A 27,050-nucleotide genomic window follows, 5' to 3' on the forward strand; every position below is an offset into this window, starting at 1 on the left:
CAGAGGGTGGTGCTTGAGGAAAGGTCACGAGGTCACCAAAACTGACAGGGTTCATCCTCTGGAGAGCATTACTCTGCTCACCAAATTCCATGCCAGTCCAACAATTGATATTGCAATTGTGTGAGATTGCATCTCACACGTTATAAATACAACTGAATGGGCCACAAGTTGAGTCTTTCAAACTTCACCTTGCAGGACAATTCCTTGCTGATCTTGAGGTCTGCTGAGGGAACAAGCTGCGAATATCAGAGCAGTTCCTGTCAGAGGTGGTACAGCTGCACAGCCTGACACTGCCAGCTGACAGAGGCCTTTTTGGGATGATAACATTTAAATTCCTCACCTATATACAGTCTTTGGTCTTTGCCTGTCCCTGCTGACCAGTGTGCGCTGTCTCTGACTGTGAGCCAATCAAACCCAAGCAACACACTGGCTCTGAATGAATTATACTGGTCTGCACAAAGCACAAAGAAAACGTTTCCCTCTGTTTTGCCTGGATAGTTAACTGGCCCAACGTCAGTTTAAACACTACTGTCATGTGGCAGCATAGAGCAGTCTACTAAAATAAAAATAAACAGTGTTCCCTTAGATTTCCTCTTCAGTGGCTTCAAAGTTAGAAACATGTTTTTTCACAGAAGCTGTATCACCCAGATATGTTAATTGAGAGAAATATTCAAAGCCAGGATGCCACTGTTTCATGGCTGCAGCATTATATCAAACAATACATTTATGAGATGTCTTGTGTATCATTTTACATTGCAGACTTGCAGAGTAAATTTCAAACTGAAATCTAAATCTGCTCCTTTTTAAAGTAAATGCTTTACACAGTATCTGACTCTTTGCATTGCACTGAAAACAGGTAGACTACTTCTATTAACCCTATCCCTGAGTAATCACCACCCACATCTCTGAATGACTACCGACCCGTAGCACTCCATAGTACAGCTCTGAGAGAATGGTCATGCCCCAACTCACAGACACTTACACTTCCTTATTACAATCACACTTCTTTTTACAGCGCTGCCATATGATTACAATGCCATTTGCACAGCACTACAAATACCTCAGATATATACTAACCCCCTCAGTGTAAGTTTGCAGATCTTGTGTTTTTAACTGTATTTTAGGCCCTCCACTCCAGCCCCAGTGCTTCTTTCTTTTACACACATGCCTGCACATTGCGTTAATGACAATAAATTGAAAATAAAAAAATCTATTTTGTAGGAAGAGCGCAATGAAATATGTCTGTTGTACAGTGGTTGCATCTTTACGTGTCTTATGAAAGAGCCTGTTCACAATGAAAGATGTTTCCTAGTCTTTTAGCGAGCACTGCATGAGAATATTTTAGCGTAGCTGCAAACCCATTCAGTGAGCGGCGACGAGCCTGGTTTTGTTCTGTAAACTGAGCAATTGCAGTCTATTTTTACTCATTCATACTGCCATTTTATATACTGCCATTTTACATTCATACTGTTTACCAAACAACAAGTCATCACTCAATCTGTACTCCTTTTGTAGATGAATGACCAAAACCTTCCCAGACAGACACAGATAGATAGTAGATAGATAGATAGATAGATAGATAATAGATATATAGATAGATAGATAGATAGATAGATAGATAAGGATTAAAATACTCAGGATATAAAAATCTCACTATTAGAACAGTGAGAATCAACAACAATTTTGTCCAGTCAGCAGGTAAGGCCTCTGATATCACTCTTGAGCTTTTTTTTTTTTTTTACCTCAAGTGAACTCTAATATAAAAACTCTGTGCCACTGACCTTTAGAAAGCCTCATTCAGGATTCACTGGAAGAACAAAATATCAAATCAAAACAACAACAGCTACAACAACAACAACAACAACAACAACAACAACAACACAACACAACAACACCAACACACCTGCAAGCAAGTTAATTATGGCAGGTGAAGTAATCATGAGTGAATTCTTCTTGAAAGTTGCTGAGGAATCCTGATTGAGTATATGGTTTAAAAAATACATATACATTATTAACTCAAGGGCACATCTTAATTTGTAAAATAAAATAAGACAAGACAAGATAGCATAACACCACATAAGACAACATAGGATAACATAAGATGAGAGATTATGGCAAACTTTATTTGCGTGTTAAAGCAGCTCACAAGAAATAGAGCAGAGGAAAAAGACTGATAAATGATAAAAGATAAAAATAAAAAAGGACCTACACTACAAGTACCTTTCACATTATACCACATGAAAGTATGCCGAAATATGACTTACAGTGTTGATACAAACACAGTGTGTAGCATTATACTATAGGAATATTGCACTACCAGGTAATAGCATTTTAAATTGCACTGTAAATTCAGGTAATTGCACAGAGATAAATTGAAATTGCTCACCCAAAATGTTAAAAATAAGTCTACAAACTCACCTCAGAGAAATGGTGAACTGTATGTTGTGCATTGTAATTCATCAACATCCATCATCCATGTTCTTATTATTTTTAATCATTTTACTTTTTTGAATTTTTATTTTTAATCTCAATCTCATCCTCAATCTAGAGTCTATCTTTTTAATTTTTTTTTTCTGTTATTGTATTGTGATACTGCAAGTGCGTACGTGTGTGTGTGTGAGACAACAAGTTGTCTCTATCACCTGTACTTGCATGTAAACTTCCAAGGCGAGTCTTCATCACTCCAGTCTACTTCATTTTACATGTTTTTTTTCTTAAAAATAAACAAGAGTTACTCACTTAAGTCTTTGTCAATATTTCTTTTGAGAGCCTGCAGTATATAAAGCAGAAAGCCCAGAATTCCTAACCGTGAAGCCTTAGCTATCTGAGGCCACATTTGCTAAGCTTTTCAGGGCTGATTTTTGCCTCCACTGTTTTGATTTGTGAGTTATTTCTAAAAATAAAGAAATAAATGAAGAAATGAAGAGAGAAAGAAATCAATACTTAGACTTAGACTTTCTTTATTGTCATTGCACAAAAAAACACAGCAGTGAGTTTTTTTGCAACGAAATGTCGTTGCTTGGCTTCCGAATTACAGAGACGGAATTGTGGGGCAGTTTAAATAATTAAAATATAATCTATATAACTAGTGCGTAAAAAACAAGATACATACATACATAAATACATACATAAATTAAATTAAATTAAATTAAATAACAGGCATTATTTCTAATTTTCAGAACTCCTCAAAGTCATCAATTCATCCTCAAAGTAGAAAAAGAAGTGTTACATCAGCAGCAAATGGGGCGAGCGCTCTTTACTCCCCAGTCCCCATTCACATCCAAAAGCCATTAAACACTATTAGCCTCTGACTGCACCACCCAAAAGCTATCAGAAGCTATCCATTGTTCCATTAAAGATCCTGTTGAGTAGTTGGGACAGTGTGCTGCTCTGCTTTAGAGCTACTGCTGCAGATCCCAGAGCCGTGCTGGCCTCTGGGCAGCTGCAGAGCCACTCGCAGTAGAGATGCCCTTCATATGGCCACGCTTTTCCAGACACACACACACACACACACACACGTGTGCGTGCGCGGATGCACACACTTGCAAGGACTCCAGATTGAGGATGAGATTGAGATTAAAAATAAAATTTAAAAAAGTAAAAGGATAAAAAAGTAAAATGATTAAAAATAATAAGAACATAGTGTTGATGGATGTTGATGGATGTTGATGAATTACAGTGCACAACATACAGTTCACCATTTCTCTGAGGTGAGTTTGTAGACTTATTTTCAACATATTGGGTGAGCAATATTCAAAATTTGTGCAAATCTGTGTCTAACTATATCTCTGTGCAATTACCTGAATTTACAGTGCAATTTAAAATGCTATTGCCTGGTAGTGCGATATTCCTATAGTATAATGCTACACACTGTGTTTGTATCAACACTGTAAGTCATATTTTGGCATACTTTCATGTGGTATACTGTGAAAGGTACTTGTAGTGTAGGTATTTTTTTATTTTTATCTTTTATCATTTATCAGTCTTTTTCCTCTGCTCTATTTCTTGTGAGCTGCTTTAACACGCAAATAAAGTTTGCCATAATCTCATCTTATGTTATCCTATGTTGTCTTATGTGGTGTTATTCTATCTTGTCGTGTCTTATTTTATTTTACAAATTAAGATGTGCCCTTGAGTTAATAATGTATATGTATTTTTAAACCATATACTCAATCAGGATTCCTCAGCAACTTTCAAGAAGAATTCACTCATGATTACTTCACCTGCCATAATTAACTTGCTATGCAGTATTTTTTTTTCTTTTTTTTTATTTCATATATTTAGTTGAATAAATCCCTGTTTAACTGAATGAGGCTTTCTAAAAGGTTCAGTGGCACAGAGTTTTTATATTAGAGTTCACTTGAGGTAAAAAAGCTCAAGATGTGATATCAAGGCCTTACCTGCTAACTGGACCAAATTCACTAACCTGCTCACACAACAACATGACAGCATATCTTATATGTGGTGTGCACAAGATCACTGCTGGGCCGCCATATGCCCAAGACACACACACACACACACACACACACACACACACACACACACACACACACACACACACTTTCTCTGTTTCTCTTTAAACGTATAAAATGACAGCTGTGTGTGTGTGTATGTGTGTGTGCAAGAGAGAGAGGTCTGTGATCACGTTTTCCCGTGGCTCAGGATTACCTCCTCGTCATGATTTGTTCATATTTAGTTAAAAGGACACTGACAGATATGATACGATACTGGATCCTGAATGTCCGACAAGGCCGATGCATCAAATTCAAATGAGCACACTTACCTGATTAGAAGGATTTTAGTAGTTCTTCAGTGAGGAGAGCCAATCAGGCCTGGGTCCTGTGGTCATGTGGCAACTAGAATTTGTTTGCAACTGCCTGCAAAAAAACACAAAATGGATTTTTGAAAACAGAATAATTTAATTAATTTCTAAACCTCTTACAAGGAACCCCGACTATGATGACATGTAGGGGAGAGTGGGGTAATTTGTGCCAAGGGGCAAGTAGTGCCACCCTTGTTATCTAGAAAACCATAGAAGAAGTTGGTCATGTGACCACATATTTTTGAAGAGGCATCCATTTCACTCATCCTGCAAAGAAGGGAGACACATGGCTTGAGAGGTAAAGCACATTTCAGTTCAAAAACATTTTTTTTTGCCCTCCAAAGTAAAATTTCCATGATCAAGGTTTTTTGATTGCTGTGTTTAAACAATTATAGAAAACTTTGAAAACAATTCACACAGGTTTCAGTACTTTAGTAAGCTACACCATGAGTCTATACTTAGCATGATGTTAGCTCAAAACAGCTGGGGGATGCATTTTTTTTTTTTTTTTTAAATGGTGGGCTTGGGGTAATTTGTGCCAAAGGGCCTGGGGTAAGTTGTGCCAGTGGCACAACTTGTGATTATATACTATATATTACTTTCTTGTATTTTATTGTTATTGTACATTGTCTTCTTACCTTTGATCATTAAAACTATTCAGATTCAGATTCAGATGATTTGCAGGTGCTCATTTTGGAAGTTTTATTTTGTTCTGGGTATGTGTTCATGTGGCGCTTGGCCTTGTTATAGAAAAGTGGCCTGTGATCTTGTTAAAATAATAAATAAATGTTAAATAAATAATTTTGTATTGAATTTGTTTTGCTTTTATATAGCATTATCATTTGTGAGATTAAAACGATCTGTTTTACTTCAATTATCAATGGCACAATTTACCCCAGTGTATTCTCTCTAATGGCACATTTACCCTGCACCGGGGCAAGTTGTGCCACAAAACCACTTTTTTTTTGGAAAGCTATATTTCTCAAACAGTTATATAAGATCCTAAGTGATTGCTCCCAGGGATGCACAACATCCTAAACTATATGTGCATATTTTAGTTGCAGGCATTACTGTAATCCCCTCGCTTTAAAGGCACTTAAAGTAAAAATTGGCACTATTTACCCCACTCTCCCCTAGGCTCTATAAGACTAATGTTGGTATCAGTCATATTAATATGATACGGAAAACATTCCAGATGACTTCGTTTTTATAATATTTGAAATCATAATTTCACTCTAGGTCGCCATTGTTGTTGACGTCGCACTGCATTCTGGGTAGTGACGTCAAATGGTTGTCTGCTTATTCCACTGGTCCTGTTTTTGTGACTTTACAGCAACAAACATGTCATCTGTCCAGCCTTTTCAATTTGAACCCGAACGCAATGTTCGTGAGGGTGACAACACAGAAAATACTACTCAACCCGAGCCTCAAAATGATGACCATCAAAGACATGATGAGGCTAGAGTGGGGTAAAATCGATAGTGTCTGTGCAACAACTCCGTCTCCATGACAACCGAGAGAGAGAGTGTTGTCGAGAGCTCCAATTTTGCCAGCAGCTGTTCAAAGTAAGCATATAGATCCAGCTATCGATGTATGATGAGCCGTATTTCAAAATAAATTATTTTAGATTAGCATCCACCGTGGTCACATGGTTTACAGCCTGCATTCTGAAGATATAACAGTAAAACGCACTGACAAGATGCTTACGGGTTTCATCATTGTTGTAGATATCCCGTGCATCACAGCACACGAGAACTTTGATGCAGTTTGCATCAACCAAGACATCTTATGGGCTGCCCGTCAGCCTCCATGACCGGGAGAGTGCTGGCCTACCAAAACGGAATCGGGTCACCAACAGGTGCCCTACATCAAAACATTAACATTGCTATTGTGATGGCGGCGTGGACGCAGCGGCCCCTCCAGGGATCAGCAACAGTGAATGCTCTAAATGTTTCGCTTAACCCAGACGCTCAGACTGCATAATCTACAGCCGAGAGACTTTACTAAACATCAGGGTAAAGCATGCTGCAAGAAATGAGGCACTCTGCTTTGATGTGGACATACTACGCTAGCACAGGATTTTACCTGTGTCTACCTATGTCACTGAGGGGCGCAGTATATGGGGGACAAGTTAAGACAATTCCAATGGCCCTTGCCTGACAGGGGCACCTGTTTGGACACACCTTCTCATTCAGTGTGTTTTTCTTTATTTTCATGACTATTTACATTGTAGATTCTCACTGAAGGAATCAAAAGTATGAATGAACACATGTGGAGTTATGTACTTAACAAAAAAAGGTGAAATAAGGGAAAACATGTTTTATATTCTAGTTTCTTCAAAATAGCCACCCTTTGCTCTGATTACTGCTTTGCACACTCTTGGCATTCTCTCGATGAGCTTCAAGAGGTAGTCACCTGAAATGGTTTTCACTTCACAGGTGAGCCTTATCAGGGTTATTTAGTGGAATTTCTTGCTTTATCAATGGGGTTGGGACCATCAGTTGTGTTGTGCAGAAGTCAGGTTACTACACAGCCGACAGCCCTATTGGACAACTGTTAAAATTCATATTATGGCAAGAACCAATAAGCTAACTAAAGAAAAACGAGTGGCCATCATTACTTTAAGAAATGAAGGTCAGTCAGTCTGGAAAATTGCAAAAACTTTAAATGTGTCCCCAAGTGGAGTCGCAAAAACCATCAAGCGCTACGACGAAACTGGCACACATGAGGACCGACCCAGGAAAGGAAGACCAAGAGTCACCTCTGCTTCTGAGGACAAGTTCATCCGAGTCACCAGCCTCAGAAATGGCAAGTTAACAGCAGCTCAGATCAGAGACCAGATAAATGCCACACAGAGTTCTAGCAGCAGACCCATCTCTAGAACAACTGTTAAGAGGAGACTGCGCCAATCAGGCCTTCATGGTCAAATAGCTGCTAGGAAACCACTGCTAAGGAGAGGCAACAAGCAGAAGAGATTTGTTTGGGCCAAGAAACACAAGGAATGGACATTATACCAGTGGAAATCTGTGCTTTGGTCTGATGAGTCCAAATTTGAGATCTTTGGTTCCAACCGCCGTGTCTTTGTGAGACGCAGAAAAGGTGAACGGATGGATTCCACATGCCTGGTTCCCACTGTGAAGCATGGAGGAGGAGGTGTGATGGTGTGGGGGTGTTTTGCTGATGACACTGTTGGGGATTTATTCAAAATTGAAGGCACACCGAAACAGCATGGCTACCACAGCATCCTTCAGCGATGTGCCATCCCATCCGGTTTGCGTTTAGTTGGACCATCATTTATTTTTCAACAGGACAATGACCCCAAAACACACCTCCAGGCTGTGTAAGGGCTATTTGACCAAGAAGGAGAGTGATGGAGTGCTGCGGCAGATGACCTGGCCTCCACAGTCACCGGACCTGAACCCAATCCAGATGGTTTGGGGTGAGCTGGACCGCAGAGTGAAGGCAAAGGGGCCAACAAGTGCTAAACACCTCTGGGAACTCCTTCAAGACTGTTGGAAAACCATTTCAGGTGACTACCTCTTGAAGCTCATCGAGAGAATGCCAAGAGTGTGCAAAGCGGTCATCAGAGCAAAGGGTGGCTATTTTGAAGAAACTAGAATATAAAACATGTTTTCAGTTATTTCACCTTTTTTTGTTAAGTACATAACTCCACGTGTTCATTCATAGTTTTGATGCCTTCAGTGAGAATCTACAATGTAAATAGTCATGAAAATAAAGAAAACGCATTGAATGAGAAGGTGTGTCCAAACTTTTGGCCTGTACTGTATATATAACTGTGTATATATATATATATATATATACATATATATTTTTTTTTATTATTTTATTTATTTATTTTTTTCATGGGGCCCAAAATTCCTGGCGGCGCCCCTGTCTACACCAACAGGGGCGACCGTAAACAAAGGAGGGGGAAGAGAGCCGGGATCCATGCTAGGCTAAAGGCTAAAAGATAAAAGCTAAAGGCTAACCCCTCCAGACCAGCAGGACCGTTGCTCTTGCTCTCTAATGTTCGCTCCCTCGACAACAAGCTGGACGAGCCACGCTTGAAAAGCAAAACCACCAGAATATGCAACAGCCTTCCTCCCACAAGCTGTTAGACTTTTAAACTGCTGACTTTACCCATCAGTTGGGGATCCCAAGTGAGAATCTCTCTCTCATTTTGTGTGCACTCCTGCTGTACGTGCAGCTTAATGACAATACAGCTTTATTGGATTTGATTTGATTTGATTAACCTGTGATCACATAATCCCATGATAAATGTGTTCAAAGTGTATTATATATTAAATTCATTTTGATTGCTGGCTATTTATGTCATTGTATATGATTGTAATCTGTGGATACTGCTGAAAAACTGTGAATTTCCTGCGGGATGAATAAAGTATCTATCTATCTATCTATCTATCTATCTATCCTTTTTTTAAATACCCATCAGGATTATAATGTATGAAATTACACCAAATGGCATCCTCATTTTGGACATATATTTGATTATGACTTATGTCTACAGGAGGACCACGTTATGTTTCAATATCAATAGTATTTGGTGTTTGTGTGGCATTGTGATGATACCGCCGGAAGGTAAGTATACACGGTGCTAATAGCGCTTCTCGCTAGTGGAACCTTTTTACGTCACTGGCCCCAGGGTGCATTGCGCAGGTAAAATAATGGCTGTCTCCGTAGGTAAAAATATGTACTAAACAATGTGGATTTTTAAAGCAATGGCCATATTTTATCTGTTTCTAACAACATATTCAGGTATAAGAGAACAATAGTGGTTTATTAAGGCCTACAATACATCATAGTCGGGGTTCCTTTTAAAGCTTTTCAATGACTTAGCCACCACAATAAAGGCTTTTTAGTATTTTTTTTCCCCTCACTGTTACATTTTATTCCATTTGGAGTGCCTTGGTGTTTGAAGTTTAATGATTTCATATTTCAAAATGTTTGTACATTTTGTCATTTTTTTTGGAAAATATACATTTTTGAATTGCTATAATATGGTCCTTGTGAGTGCATGACTTGAGTCCCTGCTGACTGCTGCAACACTTGTAGTGTAATGCATCTGATGATAGTTTACTGCAGTTAACATTAGTTTTACTCCACTGATCTAACATATTTCTCCAAACTGCTCTCAAAACAGCAACCAAAGCCCCAAAGCTGCTGTATATTCTTGTTTTTCATGCAAAATTCACAGCTTCAGATGCACCACACACCAAACAAAGATCTATCCTTTGAAAAATGAATGAAAGGCCTGATGACGACAGAGCCACTGGTTGCGGCAGCAAACACTCTTGTAGTTTTTTCTTTGTTTATTTCAACCCTTTGTCTTGTTTTATTTTTTTCCCCACATTTTGGTGTGGTTGGTGCCAGTTCCTGATATGCTGTGCAGCACTTAGGTACAAACTTTTCCTCTAGGGATCCACTTTTTAAAAAATGACAAATCACTATGACCCAACATATGACGACTTATATAACACTTTATTTGTATTTTATTGTAAGTGCCACAATGCTTTCAGTCAATTCTCCATGCTCACGGCCCTTCACAAAGACTCTGCTCCGGTTCCACTGCTAAGACTGTATTTTGGCTGTTCTTCAGAACCTAGTTGGAGAGACTGAGTTTGCTGCTCCACTTTGGGTCATTCAATGCTGTGCATAAATAGCTGTTTGAACCAGAACATTGTAATAAAGTGTAAACTGAGCGAGGGGTCTCCGTGTTGCTTTTGGGTCCAGTGCATAGCCGTGACATAAATAAACATAACGTTGATGTGAATTCTACCACTGGTGCTCTATTTATGATCATTTTTGTAACTAGCTGTCAAAATATAAAACACAAAGTTAATTATTTTTTTTAAAACTAAGTCTAAGTTGTAGAAGAAAAGGAAAGAAAAATGCTTTGATAAACTTAATTTTCATTTGCAAACCTGTGTAAATAAAGCTGAATATACAGCATGATCATATCACTAGATCATTTTATGTTTTTGAATACTGAATGTCTCAAACTGAGTGACTGACTGACCTCCACTCCAGCTCATGAGCTTGAAGTGTATTTAGCTAGCTAACTGGACACAAGAGGTTACAGTGTGGATCGGGCCGCATATATACTCCTGATCAAAATCTTAAGACCAGTTGAGAAATTGCAAGAATTTACATTTTGCACTGTTGGATCTTAAGAAGGTTCTAAGTAGAGCTTCAAAATGTGAAAAGAAGAAATGGGAGTGAGACAAAAAAATTTGAGTAAGCAATTTATTGCAAACACCATTAAACTGAAATAGGCTGTTCATCAGCTGATCAAAAGTTTAAGACCACTGCCTTTAAAAGCCCAAATCTTGGCAAAAATGTGGATTCAGTGTCATTTTCTGTCAGGTATCCACACTGTCATGACCTCCTGATGGCAAAGGCAAAAAGCTTTCTTGGTAATCACCTCAAAATTTGTTTCAGCATGCCTGATGCTTGTGTTTCCAGGAGGCTAGTGGGAATGTTGCTCCAAGTGGTGAAGATGGCTTCACGGAGGGCATCCACTGTCTGGAACTGGTGTCCATTTCTGTAAACTTCCCTTGCCATCCAACCCCAAATGTTCTCAATTGGATTTAGATCAGGGGAACACGCACGACGGTTCCAAAGAGTGATGTTATTTCTCTGGAAGAAGTCCTTTGTCAAGTGGGCATTGTGAACTGCAGCGTTGTCCTGTTGAAAAACCCAGTCATTACCACACAGACGATGGCCTTCAGTCACGAGAGATGCCCCCTACAACGTCTCCACATAGCCAGCTGCCACTTGACGCCTCTGCACAACCTGAAGCTCCATTGTTCCATTGAAGGAAAAAGCCCCCCAGATCATGATGGCGCCCCCTCCCCTGTGCCGTGTAGAAAATATCTCAGGTGGGATCTCCTTGTCATGCCAGTAATGTTGGAAGCCATCAGGACCGTCAAGGTTAAATTTTTTTTCTCATCAGAGAATACAACTTTCTTCCACCTTTCAATGTCCCATGTTTGGTGCTCTTGTGCAAACTCCAAACGGGCAATTTTGTGCCGTTGAAGGAGACGAGGCCTTTGAAGACATTTTTTGTTCTTAAAACCCTTCTCTTGCAGATGCCGTCTGATGGTTATGGGACTGCAGTTGGCACCAGTGACAAGCTTAATTTGGGCCGAGGATCGTCCCATGTCTTGACGGACAGCCAATTGGATCCTCTGGCTCAGGGCCGGTGAAATTTTTTTGGGTCTACCACTTGACGTTTTTGTTCCATAACCCTCAGGATCTTTTAAGAAGTTAACAATGACTGTCTTACTGCATCCAACCTCAGCAGCAATGGCACGCTGTGAGAGCCTTGTTGTTGGGCCTTGCTTATGCAGCTCAACAATCTGACCGCGTTCAAAGAGAGAAAGCTTTTTTGCCTTTTGCCATCAGGAGGTCATGACAGTGTGGATACCTGACAGAAAATGACACTGAATCCACATTTTTGCCAAGATTTGGGCTTTTAAAGGCTGTGGTCTTAAACCTTTGATCAGCTGATGAACAGCCTATTTCAGTTTAATGGTTGTTTGCAATAAATTGCTTACTCAATTTTTTTTTTTGTCTCACTCCCATTTCTTCTTTTTGCATTTTGAAGCTCTATTTAGAACCTTCTTAAGATCCAACAATGCAAAATGCACATTCTTGCAATTTCTCAACTGGTCTTAAGATTTTGATCAGGAGTGTATCTGTCTGAACCCGATCCAAGACAGGAGCATAGTAACAAAGCCTGACGCAAACCCGACAGGCATTCTTTATTCTTTTTAGTGTCCGAACCCGACCTGAGTCCCAGATTTTGCTTGTCCTCCATCACTAGCTTACATTTACCACCTGAAATAGCCTACTTGTTGCATTCAGCGTCGTCACAAACTCCAGCATTATAAAGGAAGTTGTGCAGAACAGCTAGTACCTCCATCATTTTTCATGGTTTACACTACTGTTTCACTAAAATAACGCTGACTTGACTGAACCCAACCCGAACCCAAACATAACTTCTAAAATTTTTTCCAAACCTGGCCCCATAGATACCCAACCTGACAGTTTGTAGGCTGACAGATTGTAGACAATAGCGCTGGGCGATTAAACAATAAAATCTTCCACAATAATGATGATGAAATTAATTTTCGATAGTTATTTTGTAGTCCATTTCTCCCTACTACACAAACAGCCAATCGTACAGCAGAGAAACCAATATGTGGTATGAGTGGTTGATCTGAGTTCTTTTTTCTTGGTTATTATCATTGTTGTTGTTGGTATTACGTGCAGGGTTACTTGAGGCTGTAGTAAACCACACAAAACTTCTTATTAAAAGAGCAAAAACATTCAAAAATGCCTTAAATTTAGATGTATTCCAGAGCAATTAATTTGAACTGTAAGTTAAGTAGTTTCACATACACCAAGTATAGAAGTGCAGGTTGCAATGGCAACTCCTTTAATGTTTAAATGTTTTCGAAAACCTGAACAAATCAAGTGCACAGCAATGCATTATCAATTAAGTAGATTTGGCTCATAGTAATGACAACTACCCGCTTCTCCTGTTCCTAGCTCAGCGATCCTCTGCCATCCTGTACACCTGTACATGGTGAAGACTTCGGACCTCTCATTACCCCCTTAGGAAGAAAGGGCTCATCACCAGAGATGATGAGTCTGCATACAGGGATGAGGTGGAAAAACTGTCATCATGGTGCAGCGACAATAACCTGGTCTTAAACGCAAAAAAGACCAAAGAAATAATCATAGACTTTAGGAGAATCAGACCTGACCCCCTGCCCATACACATCAACGGGGACTGTGTGGAGAGGGTTTCTGTTTTTAAGTTCCTGAGCCTTCACCTGGACGATGACCTCACCTGGAAAACCAACACCACTGCGCTGATCAAGAAGGCACAGCAGCGACTCCACTTCTTAAGGGTCCTGAAAAACAACGCCTTAACCAAGGAACTGCTGGTGTCCTACAGATGCTCTGTGGAAAGTGTACTGACGAACTGGATCACAGTGTGGTTTGCCAGCTGCACTCTCCGGGAAAAGACAGCGCTCCAGAGGGTCATCAACACAGCACAAAAGATCATCGACTGCACTCTCCTCTCCTTAGAGGAGCTATACAGGTCCTGCTGTCACAAGAAAGCCTGCAGGACCTGAAGGACTCACTCCATCCAGCACACCACCTGTTCCAACTGCTTCCCTCTGGGAGGCAGTACAGGACAATAAAGACTAAAACAGACAGACTGAAAAACAGCACATATCCCAGGGCTGTTGAAATAGTAAATCACTGAAGGTCATGCCTACCTCCCACTCCTTAGTGCAATATATTTCCTCAGTGCAATATTTTTCCCTGTGCAATAATATTTCCTCAGTGCAATATGTTTATTTATTGTTTTTTACTTACTGTATATTTATTGTTTTGACTTACTGTTTGTTTTAGTTATTTCTCTATTCTTTCTAGGTACTGTAATTGGAAGCGCACACGATTTTGTTATGCTTTTGGTATAATGACAATAAAGATTTCTGATGTCTGAGAACCCAGCTCAGCTCCAGATACTCTCTTAATAAATATTTTCTTAATTCACTTTCCTGTTTCGGTGTCTGTCAGCACTGAGATCCAACTGAAAATGCCAGCTCTTTACAACAACTATCTTTTTTTCTGTGACTATGCTCACTGTTTTGACAGTTATGCTGTCTCTGCTCAGCCAGGTTGACTGTTTGGCTCACTTTGTCTGGTGTGTAACCAAACCTGCACACTGGAGGCTTTACAGCAGCCGTTCACCTGTCTGCTACACACTGAGCCGAAACGCCTCCTCTTCCCCTGCGCCGCCATGAATCAAAAATTTAGTCTGCAGACGCTGTGTCTGGGTGTTTTGAGAAATATGCCAACATTTTAAACCAACAATGCATGAAATCAAAATCTGACCAGTTGTCTGGTCTCAGGTTGAAATTTGAGCTTTAATGATAGCACCCTCATCAGGCCCCAGCGTGTCATGTTTTTAACCCCAGATCATAGGGCTAGATCACATCAGATCCCCAGCTTTCATCAGAACCAGACGAATGGAGTCTAAGACATCAGTGAAGATATCAGGACAGGTGCAGGGCACACACAGCCTCAGCCCTTGACCTTCCACTTTTTATTATGTGGGCAGTAAAACACGGCACAGTGCAGCACAGTAGCATGGCAGCAACACTGCCAGTTTGTTTGTGTGTGTGTGTGTGTGTGTGTGTGTGTGTGTGTGTGTGTTGCTGCTTCCCAGGAATAACTGAGCAGATACCAGGCAAAACAATCACACCAATGCTATAGCCTTAATAAGACAGACACCATAGACGACAAAGTGATCCAAAAAGGTTGGTCTTTGTGGTGGGTGTTTGGTTAGCAGTGAAAGGTAAATCCAAACCTATACAAGTTACACACGCTGGAGTCAGATTTGATTTGATGAGACAGAATAATCAAATATAGAACAGCACAGAGAGCGGAGAGACAGAGATAAAGCTTATCTTTAGTAAACGGCCTAATTGAATGTGAGAAATAATGTATGATGCCCTGGTGGGCCTGCCACTGCCACACACACACACGTACACACGTACACACGCGTATACACGTACACACACACACACACAGTGACACAGCTCAGCTTGGAAACAGTGTGTGGTACAGATGAGATGGTGAGTTTGAAACTAAGATGTGTTGTGTCTGACAATATGACCCTGTTTACACTCGGTTTTAACGTGTTTCAGGTGACCAGATTACAAGCGGACAGCGCTAAATACAAGTGTACCACAAAGCGCCCACAAAGACACATTGTGATCGACCACTCACACAAATTGCCACTCAGCCACCATAGAAACACAACACTTGTCTCTGTTCTGCACTTCCCAGAGATCATCTGTCAGTGAAACAGTGGGGGCAGGACTGGGACTGCAACTAATGATTGTTTTCGTTGTCAATCCATCTGTTAAATATTTTCTCGATTAATTGATGATTTAATGTTTGGTCAATTAAATGTCAGAAAATGGTGAAAAACATTGATTATAATTTCCCTCAGCTCATGGTGACACCTTCTTGTCTTGTTTTGTCCCAACAATTCACAAACAAAAGATATTTACTGTCATGGAGGAGTAGAGAAACCAGTAATATTCACATTTGAGAGGCTGGAATCAAAGAATTTGGATTTTTTTTTTTTTTAATTGAATTAACATAAGTAATTTTTTCAAAATTGTAGGCTTAACAGCTGCTTCAGACTAATATGTAGTATACAAGCTGTTGTTTCATGCAAAGGCTATTTTACTGTAGGCTACAAACATGATGTGCATTTCTAACTTCTAATTTGGACTGAGTGTATTTATTTTACTGAGCTACTGGAGATCAACTGGGTGATCAATAAAGTGTCTGTCTATCTATCTATCTATCTATCAATCTAATCATTTTTTAATTAATCATTGCAGTTCTACTACTGCAGTTCTAAATAAACAGTTCTTGTTTTGCTGGCCTTGGGACTCCTCTGGGCATTGGCCTGTGGGCAGTGGATGTGTAGCTCCCAGCCAGTAACAGCACGCAGTGCTAGATCGATAGCACAACATCCAATCGGAAGGTGCAAAAATCATGGACGCACATCGTGGAACAAAGGAAATATAACGAGGTGAAATGCCAAGCAGACAAAGTTCGCTCCACAATGAGAGCGAATCTGGGGTTGGCTTTCTGAACTGAAACATTTTTAAATGATGGAGAGAGAGGAGAACTTGAGGACTGAGGACTGAGTACAGTCAGAAAACACTGAAGGCTGCAGACCGCAGAACTGCAATACACAACAAGCAGGTGATACACTCCCTCACTTCCACTTCCTCACAGTGTTAGGCTTTTTTTCCTGTCACCCCCCCTGTCTCCCACTGTTGTCTCTCTGGATAATGAAAAGAAGTCTGTAAACAGGATTAGTGTGGGGAGTAGTTATGGGATAATCTAAAATAATCTAAACATCTTAATTGGACTATTACTGTAGGTTGCTGTACTGATAAGAGTCACATTATTGTGTGTGTAAACACAGCCACTGTTGCATTATCTTAATCAGAGATAGAGAGTTCAAACACACATTTATTTAGATTAAAAAATATCACAGATGATTATTTTTAAGAGAGGAAGAGATGGATCTGAAATCAGAAATGGGTGGATGATACAAATTTATGTCAAACACCTTTGTTGAAGTCAATAATTATAACTGTAAACTTTAATCAAATGTTCAATCATCATTTGTTTGTGTAGTATAGCTCATAGCAAAATTATTTTTACATTGATTTTCATTGGATTGTTTTCAGTGATGGTGGGAAATAAGGAAATTAGGTGAGCTAGGTAACTGTCTTCTTTTAAATCTTTAAACAAAATACACTTGCATTACCAAACTTTCCTCTGACCCTGCAATTTGAGCCTAATGTAGGCCTACCTGTTTGTTTGTTTTTTATGTTTTATGTTGTCTACACTCCATTCTATTTATAATTTCCTTCCACAAGTCTTGTCCTTTCTTTTTTAATTTTACTTACAGTTTTGTTTGTGAACCTTGTTGTGAAGCACTTTATCACTGTATTATTATGCTCATTATTATATTATTATCTGTATTAATATTTTTAAGGGTTAAAAGATGAACGAAGATCTGTGATCACTGTAAGGCACCATAAGCAGCAATATAAACAAAAATCAAATCAAATAATTTTAAGAAAATCATTAAAACCTTTTAAAATATTTGACATTATTTTGATGGCACTTTCTATGATCTATAATGAGTGTGTCAATCTAAAGTACTGTGTGGTAAAATTGCACTTAAGACACTCGTCATTGCAGTACAATGTGAAGTGCTCTGGCAGGATTGTGAATTTTGGACTGTTATGGTAATAAAGCATCTTTCTATCTTGGTCTGTGTATGGAATAGAATAGAATAGAATAGTCCCATAGGCAATTTCTATATGGTGGAAATCAACAGGTTTTCACATAAATGTCCCTTTTCACATAGTGCATTCAGTGTGGGAAATTCAAAAGTCAGACATTTTTACCCAAGTTTTACCAAATTGCCCACTGGGATCAATAAAGCATTTCTGATTGTGATTCTGATTTTTACTTATAGACATATTGAGGTAGAGAACTGCTGTCCTTTTGGGCCCAAATCAGTATGAACAAGTTCTGCATCGGTACCCTTGTCTCTCTGTATATTCTACCTAATGTTGTCTTATCTTGAACAAAACAGTGTAATTATCAATCTGACTCTTCTGTTTTACATCGCACAAAATTGTAATGAGCCCTTGATTTACACAGAGTGAAGTACCGTACAGAATGTGGAAGCTGCACTGCCTCTGCTGTGACTCCTCCTCTGATCATGTGTTGAAGATTTAACTGTGTAAGTGATGACTGTCTGGTGACATCACAAATACACCTTGTCCTGTTGTTGCTGGGTTGTTTGATTCCTGTAGCCATTTTCAAGTCAAAGCAGTTATTTAGTTAAAGACAACTAAATGGGGCGGCGTGGCTCAGGAGGTAGAGCGGTAACTGGAGGGTTCCCAGTTCGATCCCCGAGCAAGACACTGAACCCCTCACCGCTCCTGATGGACAGCTAGGTGCCTTGCATGGCAGCCTCTGCCATCAGTGTGTGAATGGGTGAATGTGAGGCAAAAACATTGTCAAGCGCTCTGAGTGGTCAGTAGACTAGAAAAATCGCTTTACCATTTACAACCTTCCCCCCTCCTTGGCATTATCATTGGCTGTTGCTCATTTACACACACATTCTGACCCTGTGTAGCTCCCCCTACCTGTGCAGCAGTCTCACTACACCCAAGAGCATCCCTGTAAGAGTGACAAACAGATTACACAAATCTTTCTCTCTACGCACTAATCATAGAAACTCACTTAATTTGATTCCAGTTAATTTGAGGACGCATTCAGCATTCTGCTAAACCACAGGCTCTAGGATCGGCCTGGTAAACGCCAGATCACCGGCAAACAAAACTTTTATCCTGAAGGATTTCTTCAACTCTCGCGACTTGGATTTCCTCTGTATAACAGAGACGTGGATCAGCGCTGGTGAGTGCAGCGCTCTCCTCAAGCTTTTACCGGCCGATTGTTCTTATTTTAGCTCCCCACGAACGCTGGGCCATGGTGGAGGAACTGCGACTGTTTTCAAAAATGAAAACCACTCTGTTTTATTTGTTTGATTGTTTCTATCCTTTTTTACTATTTAATTGTTCTTACTGTTTTGTTGTTTTATGATCATTTATGTACATTGAGATGTTACTCTGTTTTAATTTGTTTGATTGTTTTTATTGTTTCTACTGTTTTGTTGTTTTATTATCAGTTTCAGCTGTGGTTGTTTTAAAGTGCTATATAAATAAAGTTGAGTTGAGTTGAAAGTTGTCTACATAAGGCAGCCCTGACCCTAACTGTAACCCTAACCTGGTAGGCAGTGCTACCTTACAGTCAACAGTGAGGGTTAGGGTAAAGCATGCATGGGGTGATGCTAATTAAACACTCTAGATGATTCTTGACAAGGCCCAGTTTTTTAAATATTGAAAATATTCTATTTCTGTTACTGAAATAGAATAGTCTCAGTCTCAGCAGATACTTGTGTGTGTGTGTGTGTGTGTGTGTGTGTGTGTATTTATACATAATCTGTTTGAAAAGCCTGTGACACACGCAATAACGTGAATTTCCCACCTTCTCTTGGTTTTCCCTTCTCTGTCTCAATTCATTTCATTCATATATATTTATTTCATTTCTCTTCCTGTCTCTCTCTTTAATGAAGGCATTGCAATTCCTCTCTGTTGATTTGACAAGTTTCTGCACACAAAGGTTCATGTTGTCAAAACAGTTAACAGCCATAGAAACAGATGCTCGTTTTTGGAAAACTCTTCCAGTTCCATTTAAAATGTCTGTTCCTCTACAAGTTTGGAAGTGATTTATAAAGTCTACATCACATGTGGCAATTATCATTTTTGTTTCATCATGGCTGACATTTTGACAGACGTCATCAAACTGTAACTGTAGGAACTGATCTTTTCGCAAAATTGTTAATGTATGATTTTATGAGCCATTCTAAAGCTGGTAATTGTGTGTGTGTGTGTGTGTGTGTGTGTGCGTGTGTGTGTGTTCTCTGCAATAAAGACACTGCAGTGAGTCTCCCAGACTTGGTGTTAATATGACCATGGCTCAGCCCCAGACCCTATCAATGCAAACCCTGACATCTACCCACCATAACCAGCAGGCTGGGTGCGTGTGTGTGTGTGTGTGTACAGGCTGTCATCTCTTCAGACCAGCTGGAGACTCCAGAAGCCTCAGATTAAAGACAGTCCCCATGCTCCACAGGGCTTCTCTCTCTCTCTCTCTCTCTCTCTCTCTCTCTCTCTCTCTCTCTCTCTCTCTCTCCTCTCTCTCTCTCTCTCTCTCTCTCTCTCCTCTCTCTCTCTCTCTCTCTCTCTCCTCTCTCTCCTCTCTCCTCTCTCTCTCTCTCTCTCTCTCTCTCTCTCTCTCTCTGAATAAAATAACGCCCATTTTTGCCTCCCTCTCACATTCGACGAGGGACCAGTGGGCCTCAGTGCTGTTCTCTGATGAGAGACGATTCATGTTGAGCAGAAATGATGGCCGCCAACTATGTTGGAGACGTCAAGGAGAGCCCTATGCATCAGCCACTGTTGTCACCAGACGAGCCTTTGGTGGTGGTGGTGTTACTGTGTGGGCAGGTGTGTCTAGTTAGTACAGAACTGCCCTACACTTTGTGAATGGTACAGTGACAAGCCCATACTACCTGAATAACATTATTAATCCAGTCATTGTGCCCCTGCATGAACAACACAGGCCTAATTTCATCTTCATGGACGACAATGCTCCAGCTCATCGAGGTCGTATCATTAGGGAACGGCTGCTGGAGACTGGGGTACCTCAGATGGAGTGGCCTGCACTTTCTCCAGACCTGAATCCCATAGAAAACCTATGGGATCAGCTGAGTCGCCGTGTAGAGGCTCGGAACTCTGTACCCCAGAACCTCAATGTCCTGAGGGCCGCCCTTCAAGAAGAGTGGAATGCCATGCCTCAGCAGACAATAAGTCGACTTGTGAACAGCATGAGACGTCGCTGTCAAGCTGTAATTGATGCTCAAGGGCACATGACAAGTTATTGACACTGACATTTTTTGTTGAGGTATATCCACCACTGTTGTTGGCTTTTGTTTCAAGAAATTGTTTGAGATGAGGAAATCACCAGTGTATGCTTCTACTTATATGCCCTACTTTCATGATATAATATCACTGTAGCGTGAACTTTTTACATTTTCCGTAAATTTCACCCGTAAGCCAAATATCCCTAACTTTTTGTGAGTAGTGTATATTGGAAATGTAAATTGAAGGCAGTTTTTGCAGTGAATAATCACATAGACACATAAACATGGTCAGGATGGAGCTACATGAGGAGGATTATGAAAGATTTGTGACTTTAGTGAAACTTTGAGAAGTTTAATATCCAAACAGGATGTTTTGGCTTGTTTGCCCACAGGATTTGGCAAAGTGTTCAAACTTAGTTAACTTTGAGACAACATGGCCTAAATGTGTAGAGGACTGTACTGTATTAGTCATTAGTTCTCTGCTCTCCATCATGGAGAAACAAGTGAAATATTTAAATTGCAAAGGAATTTGTTTTTGGGTCTGCAGAGTTGTTTGTGTCCAGATCACGTTGTAGAGTTGTCACCATATTACCATAGAAGGTAAGTGGGACAGCATAATGCCATAATGCCATGCCGTGTAGCAGATGACTGCGTGATTCTCAGTGAAAATGGTTTGACACTGACAGCAAAACCCAACGTTTGTCCATTGATGTTTTCGATTGCTGAAAAAGTTTCTGCTGTAAAACTCCACTGTAGCTGCTGTAAATATCAGGACATAACAACTGGTGTCTACGACTGGTCAGAAGAAGCAGACACCAAACTACTGAGTGGAGCCACGTGAAACAATGCAGTGTGAACCACTGCAAAAACTCAATGGAAGGGCAACTGTGGGGTACATCACAACCTAAAAAATATAAAGAAAGAAAGAAAGAAAGAAAGAAAGAAAGAATTAAAAAGATAAGTGAGCAATTACATGAATAACTAAAAGATAAATGAAATTACAGTAGTAGTTTTATTTTGCTTGTTTTCTGAAGCAGCGTTTGTTGCCCTCTGTCACACCACAGGTTAATGACATATCTCATAGATATACATATTTAATGAAACCAATTTCTCAGTTTTATCAGCGTGTGGAATTTGGAAGTGAATTTGTTTTGGTTCTGAAGTTTGTGTTTGCGTTGTAAGCCTCCAGACACACTGACTTCTCCCTCAGGGCAACACAGCACTTTAACTGGAATCTCTCTCTCCTTCTTTCGGAGAAGAATAACTATTTAAGCCATGACTCCCACTGAGTCCTCCTCCTCGTACTAAGATTCTTGTTTCACTCCATGCTCTCTCCCTCCCTCTTCTCCTTTCCTTTTCTTCTGATCTCTCCAGCCATGTCTCTGACTTTCAGCTGTAATCCCCCAGAGAGAGAGAGAGAGAGAGAGAGAGAGAGAGAGAGAGAGAGAGAGAGAGAGAGAGAGAGAGAGAGAGAGGCATTTGTTGGACGTTAAGTGGAGGAAATGAGGAAAGCTTGACAGTGATGCTCTGATTTGTGACTCTGTTTGGTGCAGGTTTGACTCTATAACTGCATCTGATTCACTAATCAACAGGATCTGACCTAACTCCTCCAAGGGTAAACATCGATACAGAAACCGAGCTCTGATATTAGACTCTCTTTCAACTGATCATGAACAAGCGTCCGGGGTAATCGGACTGTAATAAGATAAAAACACACACAACAACACTGAAGATCCAATCATTCAAACCACATAGGGATGTGGTCTGAACCACAGCAAACAACAAAGATTAAATTTGCCCACAAGCAACTACACTGATGAAAAAACATGTCTCCAATCCACGTAGAGCACAAACAAAAAATTAAAATAAATTTAAGCTTTACGTAATCCAATCACGAGGAAAAACAAGCAGCAGGCAAGTGTGATGGGAATGTCCTTGTCAGAAATGCAAAATGAGGTGTGTACTATCAACTTTAGAGGATAGTGACGCTGAGACATTATCAGAGAAGGTGATGCAAATGGCAAAATTTCAGTGTCCATACTGCAGATGTATTTTAATGTTAACTGTGAATGTTATCTGGCTAACTCCTCCAAAAGTGTGGGGAAGCTGCTAGCTGGTCTTTCATTGGGATTTTCCATCACAGGTTTAGGCCTCTATGATCTAAACTGAAGACTCTTCACACACACATTCAAAAGCAGCCTGTTCTCATGAGCGCAATGTTAGGGTCCAAACAGATGGTGGACACCACAGCATGATACTGTTCTTTTTCTAGCAAAGTATAGCCAAAGCATAGCCGATGACCACACCTTCACCTTGATGATATTTGGATTTTTACTGGCCCTGTGTAAATGCAAGGAAAGCTTGTTCCTGTAAAAGTTCAGATCTCTTCAACTTTTGCTAGATTTTGCTTTTGGAGCTTTGAGGAAGGATCCAGACCCTGTTTACATCTGGTTTTAACATATGTTTCAAGTGATCAGATCCCCACTAGACAGTACTAAATACAAACATAAACAACCATGAAGACGCATTGTGACCTGAACACTAAAACCACTTGCCCAGGTGGCCTAGGACGCATTTGACTTCATGTCATTTATGGTGTAAAAACGAATGCATCCTGATTGGTCCCTCACAAGGACATCGTGAACAAAGTGATGTAGGCAGAAACTAAATCGAAACACAAGTGGTCAGCTAAGGCAATTTCCTGATGCATGATTAAAACAGGTGAGATGTCTTTGCTGTCAACTTGTGTTTGGATCACTGACCCCATGACTCAATGCATGAAAAGTAAAATAAATATATATTTCCCCACCTCAAAAAGGTTATGTGGAGACAGGAGTAGAAAAAAAGTAGTTTGCTGGTGGCAGGTACGGGTGTGGAGGTTGTGGAATCAGATGGGTAGACATTTATAGGACTGGGCCATATATATTTCATCAACTTTGTGATATGTGACTAGATATTGCCTGGGATTTTGGTTATTGTCATATTGTGAGATGACATACATTCTGCCTTTTCTGCTATCTGCTTGTTCAACATACACTGCTATGTTTTTTTGTGCAATGACAATAAAAGAAGTCTAAGTCTAAGTCTAAGTCTAGGGGCCCTATCTTGTGCCACCCGCTATCCGCTGCCACTACCCGCTACCCGCAAATTGCGGATTTAGGAGCTTCCGCTATCCCTAAACGGTATCTTGCGCCACCCGCTACCCGCTATCCGTTATGCCGACTGCATCATTTGCGCCTGGAGGTGCGTCGTGGGCGTGTTTCATGCGCTATCCCTAAAGTTGCTATCTTGCGCACACACTTTAGGGAAAGCGGGTGGTCCTGACCACCCGCTTTCCCTAAAGTGTGGGCTGTTAGGAGAGCGCGCCCAGGCGGCTTCAATGCGCGCCCCGACGGAGCCTCGCCACGCACACGGTCGGACTGATACCGGGACGCCGCCGGAATGGACTGAGTATATTACTCATATAGACTGTTTAGAGGAAAGACTGTTTTAATTGGACACTTACGCCAGCACGTTTTATTGTTTTATCATAAGCCAGCAGCTGTGCTATATTTTTATTATTATTGTAATATTTTATTTGCCCAATCTACCTTGTCAATAAATTAGTTTACACATAGTTCCACCTCTGCCTCTTGTGTGTGTGTGGTGTGACCCGGGGATTTTACTCAATCAGTACAACCTTGTGACACGTCCACTTGGACACATGTGGCTCCACCTCCCGAATTAACTCGCCTATAATATAATATATAATATGTATATAAAGCCACCTTGCTTTAGCCTCAGTAGAACCCCTGAGAAATCTACCTCCCTCTCTCCATCGCGGGTTTAGGATTTAGGATTTAGGATAGTGCAGCCTGCCCTTAAAGGCAATGGCACCTGGCACACTGATTGGTTTAGCTGGCGTAACGGCCAAAACACGCCTATGCATAATATAGCGGGTAGCGGAGGTGTTTTGCGGATAGCGGGAGGTGCACAAGATAGCAATTTTACGGGGGAACGCCTCTTCCTAAATCCTAAATCCGCAAATAGCGGGTTTAGGGAGTCTGGCGCAAGATAGGGCCCTAAGTCTATACAAGATAACTAATGCTTGTTTATCAAAAATCTCTTGTGTGGAAATATCTTATGAAAGTACACAGTCATGCCTGTAACCTTGTCATAATATCAGTATTCAAACAATATTACTAAAGTTTTCTACAAGGAGGAACATTTTAATTTTCAGCAAAATGTTTTCTTATCTTATCATGACCAAAGGCTAACCCTAACATGATTAAAATTGTTGCTCAAACATAACTGTAACTTTAACTAAAGTTTTACTTACCTAAACTTAACTAATCGTATCACATGACAAGGAGGAGGAATGGCATGTATGATTGTGACATGAGCCAATTCATGGTGGAGACTTGTTATCTTGTGTCCACAACACATAGTTTACATTTCATTTGTGGACAAAATTTGTCAACCATTTGACTGGAGTCTGCTGGCTATTTCACCCCGAGACCGAGTTTGAATTACACAAAGCAGGGAAGGAAAGATAAAATGCACAAATATTCCAGTCTTATAAATAAAACAAGTCAGTGCAAAGACATTGACATATCTGTCACCTGTCCAAGGTTGAGATGGAAGGAGACAGCAGAGAGCAAAAGGTGAACAGATTATAGGCAGGGAGGGAAATTTATGGAGTGCAGGAGGGAGAGAGGATGGAAAATAAGATCTAAATAGAGGAGGAGGAAAATATGATGGAGGAATGGAGCTAAATGCAGGAGCAAAGGGGGCAAATAGAGAAGAAAGGATGGATAGATCTAATCTCTCTCTCTCTCTCTCTGTCTCCCTCTTTCTTCCTCTCTCTCCTTGGGTCATTTTCCTCCTCCTCCTTGTGGTGAAAAAACATATTGCGTGTGCATACAGATGGAAAGGAACAATGAAGCAGCTATAAAAAGAGAATGAGAAATCTTTTGAATGAACATCTTTCCCTCAGCGGAGTGACAATGCACTCTGCCGCTATTAACCATCATCTATCAGACTGATTAAGTCACTAATCCCCTCTGTTCTCAACTCATCTGATTAACACAGGAACACACACACTTGCACATCAAAACATGAAAAGATGACATGACAAATGGAGGCTGTATGTTTCTTTAATTGGAAAATCCAAGGTTTGTCTACCTGATGTTATTGGTGTGGCTGGCACAGCTCTGCCCTTTGTGCTGTTTTTAGGTGAGTGAAGGTTTTCACTCCACAATCTATAAAACAGGCGGAAACATGTTGTCGACCTTCCCCCTTATGATGGATTAACAGTATGTATCCTCCCTCAAGTTTCTGTAAAACCCAGACAAAACTGGACTGCTCATTATAAGCACCACTTTCCAAACCTTACAGTTAACCTTGATGGCAGGTAAAAACAAAGGGCCATATTACAGAAACTTATCACAACTGTTTGCTTGCCATGGTAATTCCTTTCTAAGTCAATGTACCAGTCCTGATAGGAAAAGAGTATTAAACAAGCATCCCATCCCATTTCTTGAAGAAAAAAAAAACAAAAAAAACAAAACTCTCCTTACTAGGATAGGCATGAAGCTAATCCACATGGTTTCACTCTCCCCGCAGGTAGTGTTCACTAACCTGTTTAATCCACACAGCTGCTTTTTTTTATTGCTTTCACAGAACCACCTAAATGTCAGCAGATGGAGCTTATTCACCAAAAGGCTTATGGCAACATGCTCATTAGTAAACCAGGCTCCGCCCCCAGGATGTGATCCTGGTGTTAGCCCAGCAGCTGCCACCAGCTCTGAAGAGGCTCTCCTGGTTGGGGTTACCAAGTAACAACTGGGAAACCAGGTGAGGGATGACACATTAGTTCTGTAGTTAACAGACATGAATGTTGATAACTGATGTAGGATTGAAACCTGTTTGGGGGACAGTTAGGTTTTTAACCACATGAGCTCACAAGTTGGTGTCTTGCTTTCTTTTTTGTACAACAAAAAAGACACCAATACCCACTCTTGTGTATTTGATTTTAATATTCCTGCTATTCAGTTGATTTGTTGCTATGGAAACATCAGATGTCACGAGCTGCTCTGCGGAACGCGA

General features: G+C 40.4%; 1 protein-coding gene across 1 annotated transcript in view; it reads right to left on the bottom strand.

The window, feature by feature from the left end:
- Positions 1-27,050, bottom strand: part of LOC115370000 (leucine-rich repeat and fibronectin type III domain-containing protein 1-like protein) — a 400,907-nt gene that overhangs the window by 289,953 nt on the left and 83,904 nt on the right. The window contains exon 2 of the mRNA XM_030066775.1: positions 4,784-4,877. The gene's annotated coding sequence lies outside the window, so the exon portion shown is untranslated. The remainder of the gene's footprint in view (positions 1-4,783; positions 4,878-27,050) is intronic.

This window comes from Myripristis murdjan, chromosome 13, assembly GCF_902150065.1.
Source record: "Myripristis murdjan chromosome 13, fMyrMur1.1, whole genome shotgun sequence".
In the NCBI taxonomy this organism is placed as follows: domain Eukaryota; kingdom Metazoa; phylum Chordata; class Actinopteri; order Holocentriformes; family Holocentridae; genus Myripristis; species Myripristis murdjan.